This window comes from Falco rusticolus, chromosome 8 (genome assembly GCF_015220075.1).
Source record: "Falco rusticolus isolate bFalRus1 chromosome 8, bFalRus1.pri, whole genome shotgun sequence".
NCBI classification, from domain to species: Eukaryota; Metazoa; Chordata; class Aves; order Falconiformes; family Falconidae; genus Falco; species Falco rusticolus.
The window spans coordinates 61682065-61708833 of record NC_051194.1 but is presented as its reverse complement, the minus strand read 5'-3'; the positions used below and the strand labels follow the sequence as shown (position 1 = coordinate 61708833).

At 45.6% G+C, this 26769-nt stretch overlaps 1 long non-coding RNA gene across 2 annotated transcripts in view; it reads right to left on the bottom strand.

The window, feature by feature from the left end:
* LOC119152564 overlaps nt 1–13561 on the bottom strand; it is a 29653-nt gene extending 16092 nt beyond the window's left edge. For both annotated transcript variants that reach the window (XR_005105807.1, XR_005105808.1), the window contains exons 1-4: nt 13469–13561; nt 12418–12544; nt 11431–11531; nt 8466–8634 (exon numbers count right to left, since the gene is read on the bottom strand). This is a non-coding gene — a long non-coding RNA (uncharacterized LOC119152564). The remainder of the gene's footprint in view (nt 1–8465; nt 8635–11430; nt 11532–12417; nt 12545–13468) is intronic.
* Nucleotides 13562–26769: the final 13208 nt, after the last annotated feature.

The window sequence follows — 26769 nt, the reverse complement described above, 5'->3', positions numbered from 1 at the left end:
GTGCAACTGCCTCCTACGTTCCCCTTACTCGACAGTCTGCTGTGCGCTAGTGCAAAGCAGTCAGAAAACCTATAGCACCTGTTGCAGGAGAAGAATTAGGAAAAACAGTTAGCAAGCCCAAGGGGACATGCACTCAGTCAACAGTCAAAACCCAAAACGGAGAGACAGAGCAAGCTCTCAGTGGGATCCCCAACAGCTAAACCAAATGCCGATTGCACTGACAAAGGATGCACGGCTCGCTATCACCTTGCCAGGATGAAGCAGCAGCGCGCACAGGCTCAGGCTTGTGCAGGCACACAACGAAACACCAGAACACCAATTAACATAGTATCAATCGCTCCACACTCCTCCCTAAAGGTTTGGGGGGAAAAAAACCCCCAAACGTTCAAAGTCCTGAACACAGGGAGGACATTGTAACAGGCAGGTCATTGTAACGCCCTATGCCATTAACTCCGGCGAGGAGAGTCTGGCTCTGCCTGCTTTACTCCTCCCATCAGGCTTAAGCTGCGTAGAAGTACGGGTGAGGTGAACTGTGCTAGATACCGAAAATGTGCAAGACAGTGTTAGGAACAAATCGCACACAGGGGATGTCTGCACTGCACACCATGTACACATACCTCATTTAGATCAAGTACCAGGCACAGCCTAACTACAGAAACACAACACTCCATTCAAGCAAATTTATCTTATTTCTCAGCTACTTAGCTCCTGATGTCCCACGCTATTCATTTAAAGCAAGCTTCACCATCTTTTCAGTACACTGCCAACTACAGTTATATATGCCCTTATATTACTTGTTCCTTCTGACATGCCTGTAGGCAAATAAGCCCCGTGAGGGTGACAACATGAGCTGCATTAACCAGCTGCCTGGTCCCTGCATCATTACAACTCAACACAGGGCTGTGAGAGACATGGAAAAGGGGACAGTAAGAACGTCTGACTAGCGGTAAACAAATTATGAACACACAGAAGTTGTCTGCGTTTGCAGTCGATCGTCACTTCCACACTATCACAGTGAAAGCTATACTCACTATGTGACTTCTTTTCAATAACCTTCATTTTCCTACAAGGTTTACTATTTACTGTTGATGATTGCTGGAGATTGGAAGTCAGTGAGCAGGTTATGATTGAAAACATTAAGAGGTGATATGTCATGAAAGACCTGTGACCCATGTAATTAGGTCCTATGTAAATCTGAGAAGAAAGGGGTTTCTGTTTGCATGTCCAGGTGTCAGCTCTTTGGAAGAATGACTTTATCCTCCGCGTGCCACTGCACACCTCTTCAAATGAAAGGCAAGCCTGCAGTACATCGAAGCCTGTGTTTCTGGGTTAGGTTTAACAGCATGGAGATCTCAATTAAAGCAAGATCGTATTATGCAGTAGCACTAAAATACTATGTATGACATACATACGTAATATATATGACACCCAGTTTAAAATAAGGTGAGAACCTGGAAAAGTTTTCATGGATTTTGGAGCGGTTGTAAATTCTTTCACTAAAAAAAAAAGTAAGACTGACAGGATCCAGTCCTAAAAATCAATCCATCTGATATTTTTGTTTGATCAGTTCCCATTCCTTCTTAATGATACAATAGTTGACATCCAGCTGGGAATGGAGGGAGGCATTAAGACAGGAAGAAGTGCGTGGGAGGAGAAAACAAATAGGAAAATGTGGGTAACAAACGAAACAGTGGGATGTGCATAAGAGAGAGAAAGTGTGAGGGAAGGAGTCAGTGGGAAGGATGAGGAACTGAAGGAAGGAGCTGAAAGGCTGCCGAGAAAGAAACACCGGCAAAGTGCCAGGGCAGAGACAAAATCCTCAAAGCAAAGGATGGGACAGAACCCAACAGGCACCAACAAAACAGGGAAAACAAAGAAAAACAAGAGTCAGTAAGGTCTAGGGTTCAAAAGGATGGAAATGAGAGCAGGGAATCGGAAAGACTGTGGGATAGCTGCCATATAAAAGACAGTAACAGTGAGGAAAGAGCACAATATTTAATATATCATGTCCCTACCTACCAATCAGCATTGCAGAGGCAGTGCCCTGGATTTAGGTCTAGAAGTGACTTTTACTGTGCAATGTTGTCAATACCTTTTGGTTTGCTTGTATTATTTTTGTTTTGAGAGAGAAAAGTTAGTCAGGAGTAGGCAAAAGCAGTATCTTATTCACACACATCAGAAAAGCTCAGCCTGATCCTGCAGAAGCCCATGCTGGGAACTGCCCCTTCCCAGGTCTGCTGCACAAGCTCGCACAAGACCATGCATATGCCATGTCGACTTGCTTCCAAAAATGCTTGTGGGGAGGCGGGGGCTAGCAGGAGAGAGAACAAATGCTGGTAACAGCAGGATGGGGTCTCCGCTTGTCCAGACATTTAGCTAATCCCCCACCGAGTACAGACCTTCTGCAGACATGGGGCAGGCAGGGTGTGCAAGAAACACTGAGGAATGCACCTCCAGCAGCTGGATTTCCCTGCCAGATCACTGAATCCTAATGGTTTGCTGGAACAGAGCCAAAGGGATTTCTTTGCTATTGCAAATGGGGTTTTGGGAAAGCAAACCCAGCTCTCCTCCTCCACCGAGCCTCACCCCCTTGCTTTGCCAAGTCTGCTATATTAAGATACTAGGCAGCCATGCTGGCTGGGCCATTTCTCCTTCGTGCTTGGCCTCCCGTGGGAGTTGCTCCATTCTCACATATCTGCTGAGAAACAGCTTGTTCTTTCTGGCTTTCCTCAATTTCTTTTTTTAGTGGTGCCTTTCTGCCACTTCGCACAACAGAGGCCAGGTTCTGTTCTGATGCCAGCATGGACCTGCTGAATCCCCTTCCCACCGTGCAGCCCCCAGATCAGGAGCAGCTTCCTCCTGCTCCACTCCTAACATCTTCTAGGTTATTTCCTGACCGTTTCTTGTGCTTTTCCAGAAGCTATCCAGTTTGCTGTATAATTCTCTCCTAAAATGAAAGGCATTACTATGAATTTTTGTTAATGGCTCATAGGATACAGGGGGTTTTGTACCTGCCGTACCTGGATAATTTTCTACACGGAAGAGGGAAACGGAAAAAATGATGACGAGCTTTGGAGCCAATGGAAGGCAAACCTGGACTAGGACGCTTTAAAAGGGAAATGTCTCCTTGCCTACTTGTTTACTGCTGTCATACTTCAGTGCCTGAAAAGAAAGTCTCCTTCTGTAGAGAGGAAGGGAGAAATGTATTACTGAGAGAAAAAAAAAAAAAAATAAAAGACAGTGGAAACTCAGGAGTTGTATGGATTCTTTGTCATACAACTTTACAGTGACACATATGTATCTCATACATGTGCATATATACATGCTACACCTATATATATACACACGTGTGACACACATGTATCTCTGTATGCATACCTGTATATCCATCTGTACTATTTAGCACAAGAATTAACGTGCTACACCCTAAAAAAAACATATTTGGCATCCATTAATCCATCTCATTAATTTTGAAGACACCTGCACATCTGTAACTCATTCTGTAAACTCATACAAAGTCCCTGAAAAGTTATCCTCCTGACTTTTCTTATAGTGCCTATACTATCACAGTATTCAGCATCTACTCTGAAAAACTAAACAAATGCAGGCGATCCTTTTTTTGCATCCTGTGACAGTAGTCCAAATCTACGCCAGCAGTAGGAGACTAAGAAAATCCAAATGTGTTTAGAGAAAATCAGGGACAAAAGAACTTGACTTGGTGGTTCTTGATCATATGTAAGAGTTACTCAAGCTGCAGCTCTAATAGGAGCAATTTTGTATTAGAGTGTTTCACTTTATAAGGATTTCACAAAATCACTTTGCAAGTCTTTCACACACGGTTTTGCACAATATTTTTCAGGCAGAGGCAATGTCCACACGGACAGATGCAAGCTCGCTCTGCCCACGCTTCAAGCCAACTGGAAGACATGTTAAATGTCAGATGTTGCCCCAAGCTAATATGCCACGTCTCTTATTAGCTCAAATGGGGCACTGCACTAACTACATCCATATGATGCCTGGTCAGCTCAAAACACAGACAGGGTGAGATCATCTCTGCCTGTACAATAATGATAGGCAACATAGCCAGAGAGTTTTGCCTGCACAAACAAGGCAGTTGCAAGGGATATTACTCCACTGCTGCTCCGTTAATGCCTAACCTACCCCAAGAACAAAATAGATCCCCAGATTATAGTTAAAATATATATACACACACACACATCTGGTAAATATTTTACATGTAGCAAGTACTGAGTAATCATTTTTTTCTCCAACTCAGAACTCATCTGATTTGCTTGTTATAGTAGAAAGCATGGCAAAACCTCCTCTTTGATGCCACTGGAGCAATCTGAAAGATTATTTTTGGCTCTATAAATCTTAATCATCACACTACAATACAGTGCTTGGTGTCTGCTCACATTTTCTTTGTACAAGGCTCCAATAAGACAGTAAAGAAGGGATCAGCTAAGCTCTTCAGTGGCTTTCTTCTGGTCAAAATCCTCTGGGAATGTGGCATGCAAAATTGCCGGTGGACTCAGCAGCAAGGCGTGTGCCTGCCCTTCCATGATACAGGGGCCCATCCACTGGGGCTCTGGGCAAAGGTCACTAGCAGATTCATTGCCAGCAGCAGTTCTGCCATCCAGATGACCACAGGGACTTGAGGTGGAAGAAGTGCCAAGATGCTTACAGAGAATAATTACTTTGTGTAGATAATGACAAGGCTTTAGCCTACTTCCATATCGCCACTGTGATGGAGACATTTTACTCGTTAAGATTATATATTATTCAGTGAGCTCTGCCATCTTTCTCCAAATATTATTTTCACTCAACAATGTAGCTGGCCAAACACTGCAAAAAAGCAGTAGCTGAAAAAATTATTTGTCAGGAAATAGGGTTTCCTTTCCTCCACCTAATGCATTCCAGCAAGTTCCAGCTACATTGCTCCCTCCCAGCATTTAACTTGACAAAGCATGTAGTGAGCCTGGCAAGAACCTGAAGATGTCAAATGTTCATGATTATCAGCATTAACAGTTGTTATTGTTCTTATAGCAATAGTTAAAGCTTGCCCTTAGTAAGAAATGTTCTTTTTTTCCCCGACTAATAGAAATTTCTTGTGCACAATAATCCTCTTTACATAGCATTGTGATATTTTCAGATTTTCATGTTCACCTTTAAAGCTACATGAATACTGCCTGGTGAGGAAAAGCCTGCTACATTCAATACATATTATAGCTTCATTCTTAACTGGATTTAGTACAGTGACCATTTGTTGTTGTTCCTTTCCCAAGCTGCTGCCTTCTAAGTCTCTTGCTTGTTTTCCATCCATATTTCGCTACCGTTACCACCATGATTTGCATTATCAGGTCGGTTTTCACTAGGCTTCTAGTAAGATATGTTAAACTTTGCAGCCACCTAACTATACTACTTTATTTTTTTTTTTTGTGGTAGCAACAGGGGAGGTGGGGTCCTGACCTTCATCGGCAATGGCATTCTGGAATCATTTGTTGTGTCATCCATTTATTCCGACCATACAGTAAAACTCCTTATGTCGCTGCTTGCCTTCAAATCTGAGTTTGTACCTAAGGTACTCAAAAGTGCCATTTTCAGAAACACAATCATCAATGGTTAAACTGAGAGGTAAGTATGGGGAGCTTAATTCTACCCCTGTATAGGGGGATGCAGTTTCGGAATGAATGCACTGAAGCCAGTGGAGCTGTGGAAGCTCTGCCTATTCTGTGTAGCAGAAAAGATGATCGTGAACCAGACTCCCCGGCACAGCTAGGCTGGAATTACAGAATTCTTGTTTGTAGGAATACAGAAGCCCTATCTGAGCTTCTTCAAAAGACAGTCTCTTTACTACCTTCAAGACTAAAAGCCTGACCTGAGAGCCAATCGACTGATTCAAATCAACTTCAGCATGCTTTGCATCTGATTAAAATCAAGATCCCCTTCTTTGCTGTAACTTCCCCAAATACTTTCACTACGAAAACTAGCTTTTAAGAGAACTTTCTCTGAGCACAGATTGAATACACATCTGCAAGACATTTCTTTGGATTCAAGGTAAAGTACCGAGATACTATTCTGAGGAGTATGATACACAATATCTTAATTCTCACTCAAACAGTTCCTGTTTATCTTCATGGAGGACTAACTCAAATATTAGCTTTTGGATTTGATAAGGGACACATTAAACAAACACTGATGCCTGTATCATAAAAAAGCTGGCACTCAGCCAGGTAAGTGGAGCACTGCTTACAAGTTAGGTATTACTATATTCAGGCTTTGCTTGCAGTGGTATTTTCTTCTACAGCCTGCATTTTTTCAGTAGTGCATAAGCATATCTAATAGAGTAGCTTACAGAGAGATTTCAATCAGCCCCTAGCACAGGACAGATGAGACATTTCTTACGCCAGCTCAGCTGCATGCAGTACTCCCCTCCCTTCCAAGAACTCCAGTAAGGACTTCAGGTCTGAGACATCATCTTGTTACTCCATTATCACACAGTGATGAAAGAAACAACACTTTAATTGTTTTCTATCTGTGAGATAATGAATTACTCCTCACTCTAAAACAGAGAAGCAGCAAAAGAAAGGAACAAGAATACTCATTTCCTTTTCCAGACAACAATTAAAACACTTGTCAGAAAATGTGACAATTGGTAAAAATCAATGTAAAATTTAGTAATAACTTGACACTTTGAATATTGCAAAAGCTCTCACCTAATACTCTCAACTAATCAGCCTTACTAAAGCTGACTGGTTCCTTGAAATTAACAGTGCTTCCTGTGGACTACACTGCTTCTCAGCTTGAATTAGACAAGCAAAAAAACCCCAGTACTTTCCAAAGAAATTTTGAAGTAGGCCTACAGTAACTTCCAAGCAGCTTCTTTTGATTTTTTTTAAAAACAAAAAAACAAAAAAACAAAAAACAACCAACCAAACATAACAACACAACAAAATCAGCCAGTAAAATAAAATAGAAAAAGACCTGTAAGAAAAGGTCACACTTAAAGAGAAAATGGTGAAAGTTTCCACAGGCATTTACCAACTTCCTTACCACACAAATGTTTAAACACACTCTTAATAGATCTTCCAGCAGATAGCAAATGTTTCACCCCTTGAAGATGATTCCTACATCTTCTCAAACCTGTGTTTTACCTTGATTTTTTCTGATACCACAGGCATAGGCTAAAACTGCCAGAATTTGCCACTGAAACATGCCACCTGAATGCAGTAACGCTTTCAGAGCTCAGCTTACAAGCTCCTCTTCCCAGGACTCTGCCTTCCGCTGCTCGTATCCTGAAGTAAAATGCTGAAAGGAGTTATATTGCTCATGTTGGCCATAAATACCAACCGCTCTGTCACTCATTTAGAAACTAATGTATTTTTCCATAAAACTTGAGAAAAATATCAAACTTCAGCCCATCCCTGTGGAACCATCCCCTTTCATCCCAGTCCCACTCATAATCAATTCCCTGCACAAGGGGGCTCTGAACCATGACTGTGGTTCTCAGACACTACCACAAGAAAGAGTAAATAGTGCAAACAACAGGTTGCCCCCTCCCCCGAGAGGATTGCATCCAGGCACTTGTCTCACACCGATAAGCGAGCATCCAGACAATCAGAGGCGCAGACAGCATTGCTCTCAGAATAGTTCCTGTTTCCCTGAGTCTCATGAGAGGTGGAGGAAAAGATCACCCTCTCAAGGGCCACTGCTACACACACTTTCCTGAGCCCTGGCCCACCTCCGGCCCTCATTGCTCAGCCTGCCCTGCTCTTCAAACAATTCAAACGAGAAAATGCCAGAATCAGAAACAGCACAGCTCACTTGTGCACTATTCGCCGTAGATTTAGTGTCCTCTCTAACCAGCCCCCAGATCCAACAGTATTGGTTGTACCTGAACACTGCCATCTACGCAGGGAGCATGGCTGAAATGGGTGACTGCTGATGAAGATCACCTCTCAGGGAAAAGCAGCACCCTCTTTCAGAAAAACTAGTGCTAGCTTAGAGCCTAAAGAAGCCAGAAAGAAAGAAAGAATGAGTACTGCCTTTTCCTCAGGCAGGCAACTATCCTTTAGAAAGCTATTTCCAAAGGTTTAGGACAAACTCTGATACCTTCCAGGTGAAATAAAGCTCTGAGCATCCTCAGCAGATCTTGTTCCACAAGCAGGTAAATAAGCTTCCCACAGCTGAAGCAGCATGACACCCAGGTTTTGGTTCCCATCTAGTAGAATCACCCAGGAAGCAAGATTTATTTTACTTGAGGGTACAGAAGGTCTGTTCCCACAGGAGAGCTTCGCTTCCTGCAGCGGGAAAACTAAATAGGTTGATTATGTCTGCTACAGCCTCATAAATCCATGTCAGCTGTTGCCTCAGGGAGAGCCATTGCTCCTCTGGGTGATTTTCTCCCCCACTTAGAAAAGATGAACAGCTGGTTACGTATATCACAGCTCCGGCAAAACACTTACCCGTAGCCTTATGCCAATGATAAGTAAGGAAGCAGGTTTCTGCCATTGAGACCACAGGAAAGCAGGAGGCAAAACGGAAGCAGCTTGTTTCCTTTTGCAGCAGCTTTATCAGGTCAGAAGACAAAATGGTAATCAGAGTGGACTTTGGTAGATGGCTTTCCAAATGGAGCTAGGGGCAAACCAAAGAAACCAAACTTTAAACTTCCTTATGAACATCAAAGTAATTATAATTTGCACGCACAATAAAATAACCTTCTATACTATAAAACTGCATGAGCCTAGATAAAACAGATTTCTGCACTGAACATAGAGGGCTGCTGCAGAGAGGGAGAGACTGTGCCTCATGAAGATGAACTTCCCGTGCAGTCACACGAGGCTCCGCTGCCAGGGCCGTGTTGTGCGCCAGCACTGCGTCTCAGGACAGACAGCACCAATGGCTATGATGCTGCAAACTTTAGCCTACCCACAGCACAGCACACCCTGTAACCCACCCCGATGCAGCCGCAGGGGCAGCCTCTATACTGCCTGCAGGCAGGCAGCGGCAACCTGGGCAGTGCAGCCAGTCACTGGCTGTGTTCAGTCATCTGGACCCCACGTCATCCAGTGCAGCTTCTAACTCCAGGGTTTTGTCTTCAGAGTCAGCCTTAGCTTTAGGGAGCCCAGGCTCAGCCCTCACGATACAGACATACAGGCAAAAATACCAATCACCATGAGCAGGTTTAGTAAAACCAGGTCATTACAAAGCTCCAGGAACTACACAGCTCTGGTTTTCTCCAACAATACACATAGGTCCGCTGATACCAACATCAGCTCACACCCACTGAAAATCAAGTGTAAAATAAATTAGGGCAACACTGGTATCTAATAACTCAGTGCTTATAAGAATTTTTTAAGACATGCAGTTTTGCACGCATATGGCAAGTTTGCAAGGAGCATTAAAGTTCCTTTATACTGGGGCAGAAGTATTATCACACGAGTTCTCAGTCTGTTTTTCCTTTCATAGCTGGACGTGTCAAACAGACCACAACCAGCAGATAAGAAATGCCTACAAAATCAAAGTGCAGATTAGAGAGGCAGCAACAGCAGCTGAGAGAACCATCTACCACAGCTGTGAGACAGATCAAGGGAGCTGAGAAAAGCTAAGTGCAGTTTCAAACTTTACATGACATTCAATCTATTACATAAATAAATAAGGCATTACAAGGCTGTGAAAACACTGATTTTCTTTCCTGCTTGTTAGCCATGGACTCTGTGACATCAGTTGTGGCTAGGGCTAGCGCTGCCGCTCATGATGCTGAAAGGCATGAAGGTAGAGTAGAAATAAATTATCCTCTTCCCTCAGAGTGAAATTTTAATGCATCAGTGTTTGTGAGGATGTATACGTCTGTTTTCCAGCAAACTGTCACAGCAATATTAAAACACAGAACTATTAATATGGGAGTGCTCGGTGATTCAAAGACATGTCTGACATGTAAATCTCTCCCTGTAATACATGCATTCCCTAGAACTAAGAAAAGCACAACTACAGCAGAGTTTGCATATCTAGGAACACATTTAGGTCATGCAGTGTCAATGTAAGGAATGCACTAAACAATGCGTGCACAAGGCCTGCAGTATTTTCCAGTGCTTTAGAATTACAAGTCAGGTCTCATCAGGGATACTGGCCAAACACTTTGTGTGAATAAAGCTATGCAATATGAAAGCAGTCCCTAGTAGAGAAACACAAGAAAGGTCATGAGATCATGAATTTCCCCAACTCGGACAACACGGGGCTCTGCTCAGGCAGCCCTGGCCCGCACTGGTGAGCACCTGAAGGATCTCCCACCAGATCAGCATTTATGGGTGCTCTGTGGGCTTCAGACAAGCAAAACCACTATATCTATGGGAAAACAAAAGCCAAGCATCTGCTGTCTGGGATCATGTGGGCAGATGAAAGCAATACCAGCTAGGGAAACTTAATTCCCCTTAATAAAGTGTTGCTTGTTAAACCAATTGATTTGTGTTTGCAAGTGAGGAAAATTAGCTTATTAGGCACCAGGTAGTTTGGTTTAATTTTCCTGAATTTCCAGGTAGGAACTCCAACCAGCATTTAAGTAGCAATCCCTCTCAATTTGAGCTCAGTTCATGCAGTTGCATGCCAGCCAGATTCCAGCAGAGGCATATCACATCTATAACAACGAGAATATCACCTGTCAGCCAATGCCCTGTAACACCAGCTGATACCGAAGAATCTTACAACAGCCATTGAGATATCTTAGCTGCTCCCCAGAAGGCAGGCCATAGAGCCTAGCTATTTCATCTTAGCTTTGTTGTAGTTAGAGACAAGAGCACCCTGAATACACATGGCAGACATTAGAGTATGCAGTTTCTGATTTTAGTGTCCAAACGGATATGTAAATAAAAAACAACTTTAAAACTTCCTCTTCTTCACCATTGTAGTCCTTTGGTCTACAACAATCCTACCATCTGAAATTCACCATTTGCAAAACACATCTTTCTTCTTGCTGTGAGAACAGTAACTCGAAGTGAAAATATCAAGTGAATGCAACTGTGTCCCTGATGTCAAAAGAGGAACAGAATCTGAATAAACAAATAAAATTTACATGTCATTTGCCCTTCCCCGCAAAAGACTGGTATGATGCACTGAGGTCCATAATGTCCTTACAGCATAGCTCCTTCCTGTATGCCTTGAAGCACTGGACTTTCAAGGACTGTATTTTTCCCCACTCACAATAAGCCAAATAATACGGGTTGGAATGAAATTGCCAAAGGTAACAAAAACCATTGTTGCAGCTTCAAACATCCACTCCATTTCCTGCTCCATCTCAATACCAAGACACGTTTATTCTGCGATGATGAAACTACTACAATGCACACACAGTACAGGAGCTAAGAAAAACATCTAGGGTGTTATTAAGTGTCAGTAGAAAATCTTACAGCACTTAAAGTATCCAGTTATTTTTACCTGGGGTTCTGGTGATTAACAAGCTGTGAATGTCAGATCCATCTAACTCACCCTGAAAGTACAGGAGAGGGAACCAAGGAACAGGTCCTTAGCACCACTTACTGAAACAATACAAAAGTAAGAATTATTATTATTGCTAGTTCCACTATTGCACTTCAATTCAACTGAAAATCTGCCCTCTGATAGCACAAAGGTGAGTCAAGTGCCTCAGGAGATGAAACAACTAGCATTACTCTCCAGCTTAGCTTATATTATACCTTGCAAGAATAAACTATTAGAAATCAACATTCTTTGTATTCCTCACATATGCAGGTGCTTTTAATTCATAGCTCTGCCTTCCCCTCCCCTCCCCATGAAAGAGTCGGAGGGTTATGAATATCAATTAAGACAAGAATATGGTACAAAATGCTTAACGTGCCTCACTATGTACTATCGATGGACTGCATGCCCGCACGGCAAAGCATCGGGCCAAAGCAGGAGACAGCGTCTGCTTCAGGAAAAGCCATGTAGTCGGGAATTACCTTTCAGCGGAAAATATTTAACCAGATGGGAATGTTATTTATACGTGATGCTTCCCATTAGCGGCGACTAACATTCGTGGTATGAAGTCTATTCTTATTACAGCACTAGAGTTATGCTACGCTTTTAATAATTAGTGGTACTATTTTATTTTTTTTTCCCCTTCCCCAGCCCCTGCTTTCAAGTCACCTATGCAAGAACCACTGAACTATTGCGGTCTGGTGACCTGCTCAGCACGAAGCAAGGCAGCAGCCAGCAGATAAGCAAGGGAAGAGAGGCAGTCACAGGGACTGGAATTCGTCACTGTGTTATGATTCACCACTAATTTATGTGGGATGCTGCAGAGCGCAGGCAAAATCCAAGGGCGCACTGAATTCACCCTCTGCATTTTCTTTTCAGCTCCTAGGTGGGGCTCAGTGCACAGGATTTCCCCTTCCTCTACCATCACAGATTTTCAAGGTCGCTTACCCGGCAGGGACCGCGGGTTGGAAATGCCTGGAGAAAAGCCACATTGCACCCCAGCTCCGGGCAGGTGGGCGCTACGCCCCCAGGGCGGCTCAGGCCACCAATGCCTCAGGGCAGCAAATTTTTGCACCTGTAAAATTTAGCGTGAGTCAATATATGCTCATATAAAGACTATAATTTCCTTTCACAGAACTTGCGCTTGAAATTACGGTACATCCAGCACACGCATGTTGCCTAAGGACAGTATTCGTTGCAGGTCCTGCAGCACCGAGTCCCGGTGCCGCCATTCCGCAGGCAAACAGCAGCGGGCTCCCACGGCTGGAAGAGCCTGGCCTGGCCCCACAGGCTGCTGCTGGCCCAGCTCCGGAGCCCCCTCACCACCCTCGCCCCCCTCGGGGCACACAGCCCGGGAGAAGCGCAGCCCCCTCCGAGGCGTCGAGGCCATCCATAGCGGGTGGCCCACGGGCTGCTTACCCACGGGGGAAACAGGGCTCCGACAGCCCGGGGGCCAAACCCGCCACGGCCGCACCCCACACCGGCGTGAGGGCGAGCCCCCCTCCGCCCCGGCCTCCGCCGCCCCTGGGCCCCGCCGGGCCGCGCCGCCGGCCGCTCCCCCGCAGGCGGTGACAGCCCGCGGGCAGGGGGCAGCGCCGCGGCCGCAGCACTGCGGCGCCCCCTGGCGCCTCGCCGCCGGCCTGCGCCCGCCCGCCCGCCCCCGGGCCCCTCCGCCTCCCTCGGGCCGTGAGGGCGCGGTGAAGCCGCTGCGGGAAGCAGCGAGGGTGTCCTCCGGCCTCCCGCTGCCCCGGGGCGGGGGGGGGCTCCCGCCAAGGCCTGCCGGGTGCTCTCTGCGTCCCCCCCAGCAATGGGAGCCCACACAGGGCCCCTCCACGCCACCAGGCAGCTGCTCGCTGCCGTGGCCCAAGCCCTTCCCGGCGAAGGCTGCCCCGCAGGCTGGAGAGCGGCCGGGGTGGATAACATGGCTGCCTTCCGCTCCACATCACCTGCCTCAGACCTCGCTGCATCTCGCAGGCCGTGGGGCGAAGGCCTGCCTTACCGTGGGGAGCGCTGGCAGCAAAAAGGGCTAAAACCAACCAGCGCTCTGGCAGCGGTTCTCCGGCGGCTTCCCGTCCTGTTCCCCTCATTAAATCTCCTTTTAATACAGCCCTGCTGAGACAGCAGCTTTCAGAGTTGGTGTGTTTCCTGGCTGCGTTTCAAGCCCTGGTTGAAAGCAATTAAAACTGCTAGCGTGGTGCTGCGCTCCCGAGGTCCCGGGCCTTGTTTAGGTCGAGGCTGGCAGGGTACGGCAGGAGCGTGTCCACTCAGCACGTTCATCCCTTGGGTTTGTGGCAAGGCAGCCTGCTCAGGACGGCGTTACGCCAAAGGCACAGAGAGAAACGGACTCACCTACGTGCTGACTGGCATGAGAATGTATTCTTCTGTCTTAGCCATGCTCATCCAAATCCCATAGGGCTCAGAGGAAAAGGAATGTAGGAAGGAAAATCCCTTCTGCACATTCCCTACACCTCGGCCTGTCCACCAATTGTTTGTCCCTGGCATAATGGCATCAGATAGTAGGCCAGGACACAACTTGCATGAGCCTCCATGATCATCTTGCGCTCCCCTTCTTTTTAAAAAAGGAACAGTGACACATTACTTTGCCTTCAGCAAGGATTTCTTTGCAGATATAATCATTAAAAAGAAAAGGAAACACAACCTAGAGTGCAGAAGATACTCTGTCCACAGAGAGCAGTATCAGTGGTTCACTGTCAAATTGAAAGGATATTTTCCATGATGATCTGTCCTGGGTGACTTGAACACTTTCATAAATAATTGGGATGATGGAAAAGAACACGCTTACTAATTCTGCAGATGACAAAAGCTTTAAGGGATTTTGAAGACAGAGCTAGGATGAACATGATCTTGGCAAATCAGAACAGTCTTCAAAAATGTCTTAAAAATGTAACCCAGATCGTAATCTAGTGAAGAAAAATGTGGTGGCCTACACTTGGCCAGGATAAGCACCTGTATAGAAAAGAGACGGGCAAGGCAGCGGCGCAGAAATGCTTCTGGAATGTTTGTAAGGAATCATAAAATTAATGTGTCAAAGTTATGCTGCTGCAGAAAGACTTACATCATAAAATGCAATATCTATAAGAAATACCCGTGGAGTAACAGTAACAGCAAACCCAGCAGTCCTTAGATGTTGGCTGAAATACTACATTTAGAAAGCTACAGGTCAACTGGAGGGAGCCAAGAGTGTCAAAAGAACAGAAAATATGACATGACGCATTTGCCAAAATTCTTTCAACGTTCCTGCACAAAGAGGAGAAGATTGAAGGAAAACATAAGTAGCTATTAGGTACACGGAGGGCTTTCCAAAACTATGAAGGAATCACCTAGGTACCATCTCCCTAAAGGAAGGGGGAAAAGTGATGACCTAAGATGTCAGCAAAGAGAGTTAGAATGAACACCAGAAGGGATGAGGCGATGCTTTTTAGCAGTAGCCACCCACAAAGCACCAGCGAGATTGCTCAGGGAGGCTGAGGAGTCTCCATCATCAGATCCTAGTGAGAGCAGGATGAACAAATCCCTGCCAGGAATTAGATACCTGTAGCTGGACGAGGTGGTAGGACTAGACCCTTTGCAGCACTGAGCCTCCAGGTGTGTTCACTGGCAAGGGTGGGAGCTAGGATGCTGCCGAGTCAGCCTATCCCCAGGTCACCATCAAGATTTTTGCTACCCTCAGGCTGCAGGAGCAGAAACACCCAGTGAGTTTTCAGAGGCTGACCAGTCCTCACAAACAACACTGCTTAAAATACCTCCCTTCCTCCATGGGCTATAAATAGTCTCTGCATATGAAATGCAAAACTGGAGTTAAGTCTCTGACTGGACACAGGAAATAAGAAATTACATACTCTGACTTGAAGGGTTTATGTGAATCCAGTCAAAACTTTCTGAAGTGGATGCCTTGGATCAGGCCATTAAGTCCCTACACAGAAGCCTAAATCAGTGGCCTCATTTTCAAACACACACTGAGCACTCAGCAGCTCCTGTAGAGTCTGAGAGAGGCTGGTGATTGCTTGTCACATCTGAGAACTCGTGCCACTTTGGCTCTGAAATGTGGACCTGAAAGCAATTTTCTATGCAATTTTTCACAGTCCTAATCCTGGTGTTTTGTGAACACTTTCCCTAGGTTGTTGTTGGGTTTTTTTCCCCTAAGCCATTATTTTCTTTGTAATGTAAAAATAAATATTTCACATTAAAGCAACTCCAAAGCTCCAACTTTGGAAATCTTCAATGGGTGCAGAACTTCAGGCTGAGAACTACAGCACACCAAAGATTTTACCATATCAAACACAGTTTGCACTCCCACATCCCCTCCTGCATTCATAATTATGTTCTGACTCACATTATAATCGCATTCGAGTCCCAGTCCTGCTTTGGAAATTTCATGGCTGCAGGCAGGGACATATCTTCCAATGCACAGCACCCATCTTCGGTTAAGCCATATGCAATCATTATTGCCGCAGCCATGAAACTGGTTCTTCGCCATTTGAATGTACCAGTTACCTCATCTGGACTTCCGGCTGCAAAAGCCATATGGTGCAGAATCTTCAACACCCTCTTTATTAGAGACATGAGAAACAGGAATACAGTTCTAGCATTAAGCGGAGAGATTTTGTTACTGTCACTCTCAAAGAAGTTACAAGGCTGGGGTTTTTTGGAGCTTAGCAATAGAACAAGTATGCTGTATCTGTAGGAGGGGTGGACAAGAACTCATGGTTACCTACAATTATAGCAGAAGAGGAAAACCAATTTTACCCTCAAACTCTTGAATACTTTAAACAAAATGCATCAAACACATGATTTTGGGTGAGCTTTGAACAGAAATTCCCAACTTTCCCCAGAATTCATCCTCAACAAAATGTAAGAACATGCTTCAGGAATTTTACCAGGAGGATGCACAGCCAATAGCAGATGCTTGCAACAATAATTAAAGCTCGGAAACAGGAGAAAAGGATCCACTAAAAATCTTATCCTATTACTAAGGAGCATATGCCATATGTGGTGGGATTACTTTCACCTACCTTCAGACATCTACAAGGCAGACTTCTCCATGGGACATAGTCACCCTTGGCTGGCACCACAGCCAGAGAAATGAGCACGTGGTATCAAATGAAATCAGCTTACCCAGGGTTAGCAGCACTTGCACAGCAGGGAAAGGAAGAGCCCCTGCTTGCTTTAATAACTGCTTTTCCTTACATTATTAGTTGGCTTTCTTTAGTCTATTGCATTTATCTTAAGTGGTTGCATGTATTTCAGTGTTGCAATTCATACATCTCAAAGTTTGTTCTCCTTTACCCTTCCCTTTTTCCTCTTCACAAATCTTACAAACAGTTAAGATTTATGGGGAACTACACATGTCCCAGAGAATATGAACCCTTACCTGACCTAAGCTGCTTAGATTTCAGCCATCTTAACTGAAGTACCAGTTAATTACTAATGCATTTACAGTATTTTAAAGAGTTATTTCTTAAGAAAGCTTTATTTCATGTGTAATGATGCTGCCTTCTCATTTCCCCACCTAGAAATCAAAATATCCCAGTGATATCCTTGAACTATGCTGAAACTGGAAACATAGCCAATGAGTGAGTACCTGCTGAGTTCACCTGGGTCAAATGCAAACATCAGCAGCTTTCCTTATTCCAGTAATTTTCTCTTCATCACTATTAAAATATGAGATTTTTCTTATCTTCACATTAAAAATCCTATCTGCCAATGAAAAAAAATCCCACCTTCCACTTCCATCAAGTAAGTCACCCTGACACGCAGCAGCTATAAATTTGGAAGCCATGTCCCACTCTCACATGTGACACCTCCAGTTTCTCAGAAGAAAGTCAATCTAACATCACCCTGCAGTCCCAGCTGCTTAATCAGAGTGACTAGGAGATGGCATCCCCGTGCCTGCATGAGACAGATGGAGAAAGCCACGTGCCACCATCACGAGGGCCATGCGAGGTGGTGTGTTTCCACGCGTCTGCTCAAGCCATCCTGCGCGCCGCTGACACAGCTCGCCTCTGCAGCATCTGAGAAAGCAACACCCGCAGAGCCAGCCAGCAGTTCCCCAGTCCTATCCCTCTCAATAAATCTTATTACCTTCTGAAAGCAAATCAGCAACTGAAAAAAAATCAGCAACTGAAGCAACATCAACAGGCATGTGAAGTAGCCGCAGAGCTGAGGATGCAACCATTCTGCAGGAGACTGACAAGGTTAACGTTATTTTGAGGTAGAATTTACGTATTTCAAGAATTGACTTTGCATGCTTCATCTCCTACCAAGGAAGCTTTTGTTATTGTGAATTCTTTTGTCTGAAGTTATAATTATTTGGGTTCAAAGTAAAACTGGCTGTGGGTTTCTCTTCATAAGAATTTGGTCGTGTTTCAGGGCGAGTAAACAAACCCTAAATGACATCTATTAGCTACTCCAGCCAGAGGTGTTCAGAACAACATAGGGAACACCGATCAGGAGCTTACAACTCTTCATTAAGTGATAAGACATTTGCGTTTAGCCTTAAAAGCAAGTACTAAACACTGAGCACAATCATCAAGGGGTTGTTTTGGGCAGCAGAGTCGGGCTTGTGGGCAGCTCCTGGCCTGGCGGCCACTGGTGTCGGGCATCCCTGGTCGGGGCAGCCACCGCACAGACCTCTTGAATATCCGCTGTCAGCCACAGGAGGGCAAAGCGAGCCCAGCCAAACTACAGAAACCACAGGAAGGCAGCCAGACCACGGCAGGATCACACGCGGTAAAGGGGAGAAGGTGTAAGGACCAGCTAAAGGAAATACAGAATATTTCCAGACGTCCTCCAGACCAAAGGGGTTTTTCCACTGCTCATTAGCAACCGGAGCCAGCTCAGGAAGGAGCGGCAGACGGCGCAGGGGGGAGCAGCCTGCCAGGGCTGCTGGTCACCGGCAAAGGGTCTCCCAGGGACCAAACTGGCTTTGTGCAAGCCGAGTCCCAACCGGCAGCTTTCCGAGCACCAGAAAATCAGGCCCCGAAACCTCGAGAGCTGTTGAGCATTTTGCCAATCAGAGCGCCAAGCCCTCATTTCAGAGTAAACTTATTTGTCCATCGCAGACACTGCAGCTATTCATAATTCCCCCTCAATCAAAAACAATTTTGTGATTTGAAAGAATACTCGTTTTTCATAAATGCTGGCATCTCCCCAGCAATCAGTGAACTCCCTGGCAGCCGGCCAGACACATCCACTGGTGGCAGCAGTAATTCCTTCTCATTATAATGTTTATATGTGCATAAATCTGAGCCAGGTGAATTCACAATATGCAGTAGAATGACAAATGTATCACATACAGCGAAGGGTCGAGAAGGTGACTCTGGAGATTTTTCATCACTGGATGACAGCATGATCCAAATACAGAGTTCTCAAGGTTTGCGAGTTCCCAAGTGCATTGCCAACTTTCTGCTAGGCCACAGCCTTTTACTTTGTCCACAGATTTGCTGTAGTTTGCATTAAACAGAGAATAAAAGTAACATGTATACGATTTTTTTTGTAACTCAATTCAATGGCTTTTTAACTTAAATACTCAAGAAAGATTTTTTAAAGGAAATCTTGGGTTTTTCCCTTAGAAAGATAAGGCAGACCTTTTCCAGCTTCACTGCAGGACCTGTGGGAAATAAAGGGTGCCTATTTTATGTATTTTTCATCCTAGCTTAGAGCTGTTACATACAGGGTGGTTTTTTTCCCCACTTGGACACATTCTCTTTTCTCACTATCAAAAAATCAAGTCTGGAGGGGAGACCCAACAGAGCACAAAGGATGCTCAAGACTTTAATTTATTTGGTGTGCATTCACATCATCCAAAGGAAAAATTACTTCGATACACACATTGTAGACATGACCAGGAAAAGACAAAAGGCTGCCTCCACCTTCACTGGTAGCAAGGGATCTTTAACCAATGTACGCTCTCAAAGCGCACGTATTGACAGCCATGTTCAAAACAGCTTGGCTAAAAATCCACTAGTCTAAGAAAAAACCCAGTATTTCCAATGTAGAAGAAGAAACAAAAAGACTTTTCACAACTATCCTTTCCACCCTTAGATATATTCCAAAGAAGCAAAACCAGGGGAAAACATTCTTTCAGGTGCCACCCTAAAAATAAAAGCCAGCTGTGAATAGTTGCCAACAGCACACCAAAATTATCACCCTGGTTTCCTCCAAAGAAATCGTGACCTCTAAAGTGAAAAAGCCTTAAAATGGAGGGTTATGTATCTTTGTCTTGTTTTCAAGCTCGGTGTGTCACCCTGTTGAGCACCCTCGTGCTTTCAGGCCTATTTTATTTAATGAAAGCACTCCGATCACAAGACTGGGAGCTTGAGTCCTAAGGAAAATACTGCCTATCACAAGACTCCCTAGTAAAAGAACAGGAGGGAATTGTGAAGTGCAGAGGTCTTTAAACATAGAGGCTGTGTTTCATATCTGTGCCATTTGCCTGTTTGTGCAGGAAGCTCATGTCTGGTTTCTTCCCTTGGGTAGCAGGCAGTTGAGCTTTCCATCTGAGAACTGAATTAGCAATTTCCAGGTGTATTTCAAAAGGAATTTGAAAGATCCTCTGCTTGTCTGCAGGTATTTCAATCCCATCACTCAGGCAGGAACTGAACAGCTGCTACATTAAAGGGAAAGCCCACGCATCAGAAGCGGAAAAGAGGAAGATGTTACAAGCAGACCTGAGCAAAAGGCAGCTTATGATTAAGTCATGAGAATGTAATTAGGGGTGCAAGAGCACTGGAATACCCTAGCAGATACTTTCTTTGAGGCCTCCACCTTGGGAAGGCAAGAGACTCAGCTGTACACGCGTGCCGGATCTATGTCAGCTCTTCTTTGTCACAGATCCCTGCTAACTTCCAGGGTTTCTAGAAGGAGACAGGCTAAAGTAGGACCTTGTGAAGGAAATTGATGCCACCACGCTTGTCAAATTAAATCTGAAGAACAGTTAAGTAATAGGGAAGACTGACTTTTACAGCACTTGGGGAAAAGGTACTGAGCCTGCGGTAGCTTGTCCTGATGCATTTGGGTCTGCTATTAAATTGCCCCAGTTACATCTTCCCAGGCGAGGATTTTAGCTCACAGCTGCAGTGGGGCTGCAGACAGGCAGGAGAAACGTGATGCACCAGATTGCTTAAGGCAGGAATGAGATGAAGGGATAAGGCAGCAACTGAAGGACAAGGGAAGTGCTGCTAGACTGTGGGATGCAGGAACAAGCACACAGGCAGAAGGAAAGAGCATTGTTTCCAAAAGAAGGGAGGGAGAGGAATGGCAGAGCCAGAGATAACAGGAGCCAGCAGGGGAAGGAGCTCAGGGCAGACAGAAGCAGGGGGATGCTGCCTTTGAAAAGTTTAAGTGACAAAGAGATACTGGGAGTTAGCAAATACAGGAGAAGAGGGGGAAGTCAGCACCTCTCTCTATGAGGCTGTTCTGAGGAAGGTCAAGGTCTGTAGGTCTGTTCCTTGCATTTAGGGGAGGGGCACGGATAAGACATATATTTTTAAAGCCTTGAGCTGCTTTGAGTTCTTTTGAGTTAGCTCTGGTTGAGTTAAATCACTATTTGCATATAATTAACTTCTGCCGCTACATGGTCCTATTTGCCATTTTGAGTCTAATTAATCATTAAGGCACCTGGAGCCTTTGTACCAATGTTTGAGAAATCTCATATATATTTTTATATGTTCGCTTTCATTTGCGTCTTTGTTGAAAACAGGCTTGCTAGCCAGGGACAGAGCTGACAACCCCCCTAACGCTGCATGTTTATAACTTTTGAACCTTGACCATCAGGGATCTTTACAAGCATTACTTGTGTGCACTTTGAAGTTAAACTCTACTCAGAATATCTTTCACTGCAGCAACTGATCTATTTGGTGTAGAAATAGGTTTTTAAAACCTAAATATACACGAAGGGTGTGAGGGAGGGAGTAAAAAAACTTTGCTGTCTGTATGTGCTTAACCAGGGAGCTTATGTTAGGTGCCTTCTTGGCCAGTCCATAGCCAGTGAGATGGGCCTCCCTGGAGGCGGATTCAGGATCATCAGGATCAGCTGTCTGAACATTTAGGACAGCAAACAGACCCTGGGGAATGGCAGAGCTTAGGGGACTGATCGCAGCTTAGAAAACCTGGGGCTACAGGTTCGGTTCTGCCCATTTTTACAGGGAGCAAAACGTAGTATCTGCCAAAACCAGGTGTTCCCAAGGGGCTGGGATTCAGACGGTATGAGGCAGAGGAGGAGGAGGAGGAGGTGTCTCAAACCCAGCTGGACTCAGCCCAGCAGGGACCTCACGATGCCTCTCCCAGACTTTGGGCAAGTAATGAAATATTTTGAACAAACTTGCCTTGGTCATCTGGCCAGCCAACAGGAATTAAAAGGGTAAAATTCCTAACAGAAAGGCCTGTGAAAATCAAAACTCACAATAAAACCCTCAGCTCTTCCTGAGTGAATCAGACAGAGGAAATGAAGCACATTTCTGTCTAACACTTATTTACTAGAGCTGCACTTTGCATTTTTGCCATTACCATTAAAGTAATGGCTTTGATTGACAGGAGCTCATTTTTAATTAGCCAGATCAACCAAGGCACAACATCAGCATTTCTGAAAGCATCTGAAAAAGCAGCCTACTTCTGCAAGAAAAGCTTATTTCCATTTGAAGATTAAAGGTTCTAGACAGCGGCAATATGTTTCTATCTGCCATTTCAAAAGGAAGACTTGAAAACATCAGGCTGTACCACATGAGAGATTAAAAGGTACAGGGAGATAACTCGCAACCGGTCCTGCTTCTCATAGGTCTTTCTTCCTTAATCCTGTCCAGCAACAGCCTTGAACAACAACAATATAACCACATTAATCAAGGATTATTAGCGAGAGATCTTAATGCAGCGTTTTCACCCATCCAGCTCAGAGGTGCTCCGCATTTCACTGGAGAGTGCCATCATTCCTGAATTCATCAACAAAAGAATCACACGCTGTTAAGGGAAGCGACCCAAGCCACTTGGTGGAGTGGGTGGTGTGGTGGGCCAGAGCAGGACCTGCCCACCTGGCAGGGAAGCTGGGGCCGACGGCAAGGTCTGCTCTTCGGCTGCGGTGACCGGAGAGCAGGACAGCTTTTTCCTGCGGCTTGACTTCAACAGCAGCAGGAAAAAGCTGTTGCCCCATTCAAAACTGTGCTGTGCCACGAGAGGCAGCCAGGAAGGGGAGGGAGAGAATGAACGACAGATACCAGAGCATGATCTGCCTTAACTTTGCTCTTCCATCCTATCTGGCAAAGGCCTTGATTAATCCACAAATGTAGCAAAGCAACAACGTGGTAGAAAAGCTGTCTAAACCCTGTTATCTCCCCTACTCCTATCACCAGTAGCACTCTTGCTGTTTGAGACATTTTTAACCAAGCAACGTTTTCCTGAAGCATACTGCTTTTCCAGAAAACCTTTCAGCTTGGAGATAGACCGCTTTCAGTTCAAGCTGCTTGGGAAAGCAGGCAGGGAGGCTGGACAGGGTGCAGGCAGGCACACGCATACACCGTGGGTTTTGCAGGTCAGTGCCACAGTGCCCAGGGGGCATCTGAGTCTCCCAGTAGTTGCACCTAATGCCCTTGCACATCAGGACAAGCAGAAGGAAAATGTGCACTGCACTGAGAACACACCCACTATTTTTACACCCAAAGCGGATGTTTCCATTTGATGAAAATGGTCCGAAAGAATTTTTTGGGTTTTTTTCAATGTGAAACAGACACAGTTAAGAACCTTGAAAGCCACAGCAAAGGGAAATCATCATTACCTGGACAGCTGTGAGCGGGATGACTCCCAGCTACAGGGCATGGAAGTAAACCCTTTTAGAAAAATATTCCTGCAGCCAGACTGCACCACTTGCAATTCTCTCTCCTTGACTTCATAGTCTCCTTAACATTAAACACCAGACGGCCTGAGCGTTAATTTCTTCTGCTGTTGGGTGGACCTGCAAACAGCTATCCATAGGCATCTATTCTGAAGAAACAGCTGAACCAAATACTTCCATATAATAAATTTAGACTCCACAACCCCACAGTTAACCACTGGAAACACTGGGACACATCTCTGGCAACGGACATCGTGATGGCCTCATGCTCCTGCAAGCCACTAACTCTGCCCCTCCGATTTATACCAGATTTCCCAGACCTGCAACGCAACTATTTGCAAACCTTACAGGACACATTTACAGTCTGATCAGCAAACTACGCAATTGCACGTTCAGTGTGCAAGGACCTGTTAGACACCTGACTTTGTTAGATCCTCTTTTTCTATATTTTGAGCAGTCATAGCTGCTTTAGCTGACACCAGGGCTTTGTCGCTTCTGCTCAGCATCAGCAAGGTTTTCACTTCCATCAAAACCCCTTAATGCTATGCAGAACGTGGAGACAGTCTAATTGCTGTGCCGTCCTCCCTGCTGCAGCCTTTTTCCTCCAGGAGCTCCGTTTCAGCTAGCGTGGCTCACCCCTCTCAGCTGCCGCAGCCAGGCCGTGCGGCGAGGCTGGGGGAGCCCCCGGCAGCAGACCCGGGGCTCCCACCGAGCCGGTCATTACCCTTGGGAGTCCACCACTGTCTGCCCTGTCCCTCTGCTGCAAGACCTGTCTAAATGCCATCTACCAGGCACAACTCCAAGCACCTATGGAAGTAACGTACACGACATGACACCACCTCTGCTGTTTGGGTACTGCCCAGACCGTTGAGAGTGCTTATATTTAAGATTCAGCTTTTACTTACGGCTGGCACAGTGTTTAGCTTTTACTTCTCTGATCCCACTATTAGCCTAACATGCATGCTGCAAGCTTTCAAAAAAACACTCCGGCTACCCAGAAACTGCAGCAAACTTGCACCACCTATCGACACGACACAGCGCAGGCGTTGGTGTAGGGCCAGAAACCCAACACAAGACAAAGCAGCCGTGCTCCTTCGTATGGAAAATCACCATTGTACTTCCAGCACCCTACGTTACAATATGCCTCAAAAAACCAGTGCTTGATCTCACCAGCTGTTTGGCAGACACCAGGGTGCACCTGACCTGGCTGTATCTTCTGCCCTCCTACATGTCCAGCTATTCCAGCAAGGTGGACGAGCCTGGAGAACCCAGGGTAGCCAAGGCGTGCTGCTGCCCCTTTGTCAGCGACTGTGCGTTGCAGAGGACGTCTTGTGCCTCCTCACCTCTGGCTCAGGCACCTCTGGATTCCTTGTCACAAAGAGCCCTGGCAACAGAGAACTTCCTCTGCCTGAAACTAACTTTCTTCCTCCTACCCATGTGTTTCAAGGACTCAAAGACAATGTCTTCTCCAATTTAATTTATTCTTACCATATAGGAAACTCTCAGCTTACCCCTACCCCACCATCCCTGCAGCGAAGGGATGCCCATCCCTTGTGCAGGTTGCATACATCCCTGGCAGTTCTGCACCGCTGAGCCTTCTCTGCACACTTCACAGCAGGCACTCAGACATCGGTATCATCAGAAATAACATAAAATAACATAAAACTTTCTCCCAGCATCATCTATCCTCCGTGTGCAGCAGAAAGCTACAGTTACTTTGGGAGGCCTTCCCAGGTGACTACTTTAAATACCAGTTGCAGCTGTGAGCTCTGAATAGGATGGAGAGTCAAGCACAATGCCTACCAGCGAACCAAAGGATGCTATTTCTTCCTCACCTTTGGCCACCACTCACTGCCCTCAGGCCATGGTCTCTGCGGAGGAGGCATCTCTGTGATCCTGAGGACACGATGGCCTCTCAAAGTACAGAGCTGGTGTGACCCAGATGAATATCAGCCCTGCCTCACACATGGCTGCTGCGAAGCTTTGCTTTTGCTTTTCCCCTGGAGTGGGAAAGGAGATGTCGAATGTCCTTAGAGCGAGAGCTCAAAAGGAATACGGGGTTTCTGGCTAGGCTCTTCCCAGACAATTTAGCTGCTATTCAGCATGCCCCACATTTTGACCACAGAAGTAGCGTATTAATTCCACTGTAATGCACTGAGCTTCCTGCTGTGGGTATTGTGGATTTGCCTCATATTATAACAATTTTAACTTGCAGGCTTAAGCATTACCAGCACACACTATGCTTCTACTTCTTCAAAGCTGTGTACTCACTGGGGAAAGCTGGTTTTATTCCCTTTTTCCCTGTTCTGCCTAGCCCATGCTCCACTTTCTACCTGCTCTGAATTTTTTTCCAAGAATCAAATCAAGGCAATGGTGTCAGCGTTTTCAGACTAGGTCCAGATGTCTGTGACCCTCGGGGATTCATTTCATTTTGTTCATAAAAGGAACACAGGGGAATGTGCCACTGCATGAACACTCAGGATTTGTACGGCACCTCCCTGTTCCTTGTAATGAATCTGTTTCTCAGACACACACACTAAGTCACATCAGTTCCACTGAAGATAACGAAATAGAGGCAATCCCCACCAGGTGAGAATTTGCCCAACAACAATAAAAGGCATGATGCAGAGTGCAAAGACAAGCTGCTGTTTTCTCCTTGTGGTGGTGACCACCACTCTCCATCTCCTGCAGTAAAACAGGATTTTCCTTCAGCCCCTGCCAGGACTGATCCCTCTCTCCCCCCCTACTCCCTGCAGCACGGGTCTGCTTTGATCTCCTTGCCTACAAACCCTTTTGGCTCCCGAGTCTTTTCTGACCTCATTAACGCTATACAGAAATACACATAGTTGACAGAGGCTAAACACGTATGTGGGCATCGCTGCCCTCAGCTCAGCCCCTGGGTTCGCAGCAGGCAGGACCAGGCTTGAAACCTCTGGCTCAGAACGAGAAAGCTCTGGCCACAAGTACCACATCTGGAGCCAGCCCAGAAGTGATGGGGGAGGGGAAAGGCTGGACAACTCTTTTGTCCAAGCCCTGTACGTCTCTGAGTGCCACGAGACATACACAGCAAACCTCGGAGGCAACCAGAGAGGGGCCCCGCTGGTTCAGAGGTGCGACATGATGGTGCTGTTTCAGAATGCTTCAGTGGCTTCAGCTGAGCTGCCTCAAGCTCAGAAATTCTGCTTTTTAGGCCATTTCAACTCTTAGCAATTAGGTGAAGCTTCCTTCCCTAATTGAAATAACACACAAGTCCTTCCAGGGCAATCAGCAGCTGGGAAAAAAACCATTGATTTGGGAAAATTTGGGAGCTTGGGATTTCAAAGTTTAACTTCAAATTTTATTAAGGTGTAAAACTGCATCATACATATCAACTAGAAGCCAGTTTGCTGGAGAAAGGCAAAAGTACTATTCAGTTGTACTCAGGGCGACATCCACTAATGACCTTTAATATAACAGAG